The following is a 6,334-nucleotide window of genomic DNA, read 5'->3' as shown; positions in this document are numbered from 1 at the left end:
GAGCGCCTCAAAGTTCCTCGGCCTTGCTCCGGGCCCGGGGGCCGCGTGCTGCCGGCGGGAGGAGCGAAGCGGGGGTTCGGCGGCCTGAAACCCGAAACCTCGCGTCCCGGGCGCGGCGCGGCGCGGCGCGGAGCTCAGGGAGGAAGCGGCGGGGAAGCGGCCGGGCCCTGAGCTGCCGCGGCTCTTCGGTGAGCACCGGGCGGGAGGGAGGGGGGCGCAGGCCGGGGCGGGACGGGCTGCCCGGGGATGGAGCGGCGCCGAAGGCATTGTGCTAGGCGCCGGCCTGGCTGGGTCTGCAGCCCTCCTCTCTACCCCCCTTTCCCTTCGGCGGTCCCGGAGCCCCCCCCCCCAAGTCTTCTTGAGGCTCATTCCCGGCTGCACCGCGCCTTGCTTTTGGGGCGCTGGTGCTTTGGCATCTGTCTTTGGAGCTCTTTGTGGGAAGAGCCTGGGGGCGCGCGCCCCATTCAATAGGCCGGAAGCTTTTCAGAAGCCCACCTGGTTCTGCTGGGTGCAGCCCGCTCCATTTCCCCGGAGCCCCTCTGCACATCCCCCTAGGAAGGGAGAGCATTAGTGCATGCCCCGGACTCAGCCTCCGGGAGGGCCGCGCCCCCTACTGCCGGCTCAGGAATGGGGGTGTGGGGCACAGCGACCCAGACTCTCGACTGGAATCCGTGAGGATCAGGTGAGTAACATCCTCCTGGTCAGGACTCAGGGTGTCCCTGTGCCAGAGCCTGGGTGGGAGGCGAACGCAGATGTCGCCCCGGTGGGGATGGGCGCCCCTGCCCCCCAGATCTGCGAGAGAAAGATTCGGCTGGTTTGGGGGTTGGGGAGGAGCATTTCACCAAGTGGGCCAAGAGCTTAAGCCCGGGTGCATCCCGTGGACAAAGGCGTGTGGCATGAGGAATGTCTGTTGGGATGGCCCGTGCGCTTCAGAGCAGCTGCTTACCAGTGGCTGCAGCCGGGCGTTGGCACCTTTGGGTAGCACCACTTTTGAGACTCTGTCTTTTCATTATCATATCTCTGAACCCTTTCGCAAAGTGTTTACAAGAGAGGCCGCTTAGTCCTCCTCGCTGCTAGGTAAGGAGAAAGCTGCAGTTTTGGAGGGAAGAGACCTGGGTTCGGTGATGTGCCCAGTGGGCGACACTAATAGATCAGACTGTCTTGGGTGCTGGGGGCTGCTGGAGCCTCGGAATAGGTCTCCTCCCGATTGCAGAAAGCCAGCCCGGGTTGCAGCCCAGCCTCTTGGAGCCTCCGCTTTGCCAAATCGATGTTAGCCAGTATCTTACTTCAGCCACCTTGAGAGCAGGTGAAAAGTAGAATTTGCCAGCCCCTCTAGAAGAATGCGGTGGGGGCGGGGCCTCCACCCTGCTTCTTCCATAGCCCCTCTTCCTGTCCTAGCCTTCCCCACCTTATTTTATACTTCTAAAGTGCTGGCAGCTGGTTTCATACTCACCTTTTAGATCCATTTACATGGCAGTCCTGTGAACTGCAGTTATTGCCCCCTTTGGTGGGGGAGGAAACTGAAAGCCAGGAAAGTGAAATACATTGCCCTATTTTTGTTTGTTTATTTGTTTTGTTTTGTTTGAGACAGGGACTCTACGTAGTCCTGGCTGTCCTGAAACTCACTACGTGGGTGGGAGACGAGGCTAGCTGGGGCTTGAACTCGCTGAGATCTGTATGCCTCTGCCTCCTGGCTGAACTAGCATCTTTTGACTTAGCAATGCTTTGCACGTGGAGGTCATTTGACTCAGGACGTTTTGTCCTACAGACCTAACGAGGTGGCACTGAGCATAGAGACCCCAGGAAGCAATCTGCTTGGTATTTTGGTAATAACTTAAAGACCTTGAGTCCCCAGCTCTGTGCTTCAGCCTTTGCACTGGGAGTCCTCTGACCGTGGAGTATTGGGGTAATCCGAGGGCGTGTGTGCGCTTTTGGGGTCTGAACCTCATCTGTCACAAATGTCAGCAGATCCAGGTAGAGTCCTATGGCACACACTCCCTGGACGATGCTACCCAGGAAAAAGCCGGGCAGGTGGCTGGGTAGGGTTATGTGCAGAGTGGCATCCCAGGAGGAGGCACCAGCTGTGATACTGCCACAGGTCCCAACATTATTGTCTGATATGATCTTTGAAGAAACTGTTAATTTTTGTAGGGAGAAAAAAAAATCTCATTTTAAAAAATGGCTTTTAATTCAAAACTCATTTTTTTTAAATATGCAGAGTCATTGAATTGTGTGTCCAGGTGTTTTGTGGCCTGCAGTCTGCCAGGGTACAGCCTGGCTTAGACCTTTTGAGACACAGTCTAGCTGAACCACTGTGAAGCATGGCTGGAGGGGAGAAGCAGTGTGTCTAAAACCTGACAGCGTGAACAAGATGAGGGCTAGCTGGTAATGTGCTTTGTAGTTTGCAGAAGGAGTTAATGCTTCATTCACTCAACTTATCCGAATCTCGCCAATGATCGTATCCTGTCCCCCAAAAGAATACTTTCAACTAGTTTTCAGTCTGTTTCTTGGGTCTTTTCTGTGCCTGGCAGTGGAGACGGTGGCGCTCAGGGCGGATGTAGTCAAGGAAAGTTGGGAGCACGAAGGAAGGAGTTTTCAGTCTGTCTGATAAGGTACATTTGCTTTCTCGTTTTGGTTTGTGTTGGTTTTATACTGGAGTCATCGGTGCCTGGGGATAATCTGAAGTCCCTAGCTCTAGGTACTGCCTAGCCCTGCCCCTTACAGTGTAGGGGGACATAATGATAGAGTTTATCTGGTATATAGTAAGTTTTCAAAACACAAGTTATTAGGAAAGATTTTTAGTATAGGAGTATATAGAAAAATTAAAGTTCTATTCATGACTCCTTTACTCTTTTTTCCACCTCTGAGGTAACCACATCAAATGTATTTCCTTTCAGGTCCGTGTGTGTGTGTGTGTGTGTGTGTGTGTGTGTGTGTGTGTGTGCGCGTGTGTATACACGCGTGCGCGCGCACGTGCGTGTGTGTGTGTGGTGTACATATGTGCACATGGAAGCCAGAGGTTGATAACCTTCCTCCACCTGTTTATATTTTGACAATGTATATAATGATTTTGACCATGCTCACCCCCTTTTAACTTCTCTTTTCTCCCTCCCTCTTTAACTGAACCCCCTCTTCCAAGTGGCTCTCCTCTACTTTCATGCCATTTCTGGACCTTTGATTGGGGTTGCTTGCATGTGCACGGGATGAGGGGACGTTATTTACTGTGGCATGGGCAACTTTTCCATGGTCAACCGTACTGAAGGAAGTGTCTCCCTTTCCCAGTTCTTCTGCGACAGGATCTCTTTGAACCCGGAGCTTACTAATTCTCTAGGCTAGCCAGTGGGCTCCAGAGGACCTCCTGCCCCCTCGGTCCCAGTTCCAGGGTTACAGATGTGGGAATGGGGCTTTTACGTGGGTGCTGGGGATATGAACACAGGTCTTCATGTTTTCAAGGCGAGTGCTCTACGGAGGGAGCTTTCTCTTCAGCCCTTCAGGCCAGGTCTTTTTCAGTGTTTATGCAGCATAAGACATCATAAAATTTTGTCTACATTTCTAATTTTAGAACCAACCACAATATGTTGAAAAAAATCACACACACATAATTTTCACAACTTACTGGGTTTTTTTCATTTGCTTGTTTTTGAGACAGGGTTTCTCTGTATAACAGTCTGGCTGTCCTAAAACTCACTTAGATCAGGCTGGTCTCGAACTCACTGAGATCCTCCTGCCTCTGCCTCCCAAGTGCTGGGATTACAGATGTGCGCCACCACCGCCTGGCTTTAATTTCCTTTAATTATTTTGATTGAACAATATGACATAAAAATCAACCAATCTCAGTAGTAATAGGCATAATTCTCTCTCTCTCTCTCTCTCTCTCTCTCTCTCTCTCTCTCTCTCTCTCTCTCTCAGATAGGGTCTCACTACATAGTCTTGAACTCACACAGAGACCCACCTGGCTCTGTCCCCAAGTGCTGGAATTGAAAACCTGCATCACCACACCCTGCAGCTTCATGGGGCTGTATAATACTCCTAGGGTACTTATATTGTTTATTTAAACATTTCCCTATTGAAGGGCCCTTAGATTGTTCCAACTTTATCTGCCTGTATTTTTGGCATATTTAGAATCTTTCTGGATAGAAATTATATCTAGAAGTAGAATCTGTGGTCAAAGAACGTACACATTTTAAACAGTTATTTCTTGTGTTTATTTCTTTTTGAGACAGTGTCTCACCATGCAGCCCCGCTGTCCTTGGACTCACTATGTGGACCAAGCCGGCCTCTAACTCACAGCTCACAGAGATGTCTGCCTCTGCCTCCCCAGGGCCTGGATTAAAGGTGTGCCGCCTACCACATCCAGCTCTAGCAGTTATTTAAGAGTTCTCTTTTGTCTGTTGAGGCCTGGGGACTGTTGAGAAGGGGAGCTAATTATCTCACTTACGCAGGATTACTTGTTTAGGGTTAGGTAATGTAGTTAAAAAAAATCACAACATTCAAAATTCGAGAAGTTATATAAAGTAACAACTCCACCCTCCTCCTGTTCCTTAGCCTTGTATTTCCTTTTTGACTTATAGCCAGTTCTGCCAGTTTTTGTCTTTCAGATATAATCCATACACCCACAGGTGGAACAATGTGTATCTTTTCATATTTTTCTTTTCCTTTCAAAATGAGTACTGTAGTACACTTTATACCCACTTCTGCATCTGACATTTGAAGTTTATCCCAAATCTTAGAGGACAGCATCAGCTGTGCACATTTTAAATGCTAATAGCGTCTTCTACATTTACTCTTAACATTTTGGAAACCAACTTGTATTTCCTCTAATTCCTCTGTCAATTTCTTTGTCATTTCCCCCCTTCTGGTGAATTGGAATCTCATCATTTTAAGAAGTCTGCCTGGATTCTGGACTTTGGTCCCCCTATTGCTAACAAATCAGATGTTTTCTCTTTCTGCTCTGCCCTTGTGTGCACAGTTGTGTGGGAGCATTTAACTTAGGGAGGTTAGATTTGTGTCATTTTTTGGGTGACTTTCTGTTTTCAGGGCTATGCTTTCTTCTTTTTTTTTTTTTTCGAGACAGGGTTTCTCTGTGGCTTTGGAGCCTGTCCTGGAACTCCTTTTGTAGACCAGGCTGGCCTCGAACTCACAGAGATCCGCCTGCCTCTGCCTCCTGAGTGCTGGGATTAAAGGCGTGTGCCACCACCGCCCGGCTAGGGCTATGCTTTCTTAACTTTTATCTTTCTTATCTATCTATCTATCTATCTATCTATCTATCTATCTATCTATCTATCTATCTATCTTCTATTTTTCAATTAAAGTGTTGAGGGGGTTGAGAGTGGTTGAGAGCACACACTCCTCTTGCAGAGGACTGGAATTCAGTTCCAACACTTATGCCTGCAGCTCACAGCTGCCTGTAGACTACAGCTCCAGGAGAGGCTGGCCTTCCTAGGTTTCTGCATTTACATGCATGTGTGACTCCCTCCAACCCCTCCCCCATGGACAGAGAGGGGGGATATATGCACATACATGCATAATTATATATACATATGTGCACACACATATATGTGCATATAGTATATATGTGTATATATGTATATGTGTGTGCACGCACACACACACGCACACACACACGCACGCACACTCATCCCAGGACTGTAAATGTAGCTCAATGGCAGAGCACTTACCTTGTATGCTGGAAAACGGTTCCAGCCCCGGGGAGAGGTACACAGGGAATTACTCTTTTATCCTCACCTCAATTCCCCTCTCTTCTGTGATCTCTGTGGTAGGGGTTTGTATCTGTCCCTGAGTCTCTTTAGCCAATCTCTATTTTCTTGGCCTTTTAAAGGGATATTTCCCACCAAGTCTTAAGGGGGTGCTTTTCTTGGGCAGGCAAAGTGGAGCAAGGGTGTGGTGGGCAGTGGAGACATTGTTCAGGCACAGAGCTGGGCAGCGGCACTGCCTGGAGAGCTGGGAGTGACTTGGGATGGCAGAGGTGGAGGACATCCGCTAATGAATAAAGCCCGCAGGTGTGGGAATCACATGATGCGTCCAGGCCTGTGTGTGGAACCATCAATCTGGCAGAGTGGGAAGGACAGATTGGAATGGGGGCGAGATCAGAGATAAGAAGAGGGAATGGAAATGTCTCGTAGTAACCTAGAGGGAAGAGGGGGGCACTCTGAGATGGGTAATGACAGCAAGGATGAAGTTCTGAGCTAGGCTTTAGTGATGCACAGGATGTCTGCCGCAGGGATGGAACAGATCAACATCAACACACACAGGCGCACGCACACACACACAGGCGCACGTACACACACACACAGGCGCACGTACACACACACAC

The 6,334-nt window shown here is 49.5% G+C and overlaps 1 protein-coding gene across 5 annotated transcripts in view; it reads left to right on the top strand.

Annotated features, from left to right (window-relative positions):
- Gpr161 (G protein-coupled receptor 161) overlaps positions 1-6,334 on the top strand; it is a 43,977-nt gene that overhangs the window by 492 nt on the left and 37,151 nt on the right. The window contains exons 1-2 of one of the 5 annotated variants that reach the window (XM_026777528.1): positions 287-682; positions 2,532-2,612. The exons of 2 other annotated variants lie outside the window; for them this stretch is intronic. The gene's annotated coding sequence lies outside the window, so the exon portion shown is untranslated. Of the gene's footprint in view, positions 1-27; positions 189-286; positions 683-2,531; positions 2,613-6,334 lie in introns of those variants that run through there. 2 more of the 5 variants (XM_005370105.3, XM_026777527.1) reach the window with 2 other exon arrangements.

This window comes from Microtus ochrogaster, unplaced genomic scaffold (assembly GCF_000317375.1).
Source record: "Microtus ochrogaster isolate Prairie Vole_2 unplaced genomic scaffold, MicOch1.0 UNK70, whole genome shotgun sequence".
NCBI lineage: Eukaryota > Metazoa > Chordata > Mammalia > Rodentia > Cricetidae > Microtus > Microtus ochrogaster.
Note: the sequence above shows the minus strand (reverse complement) of the source record. Positions and strands in the feature narration are given on the sequence as shown.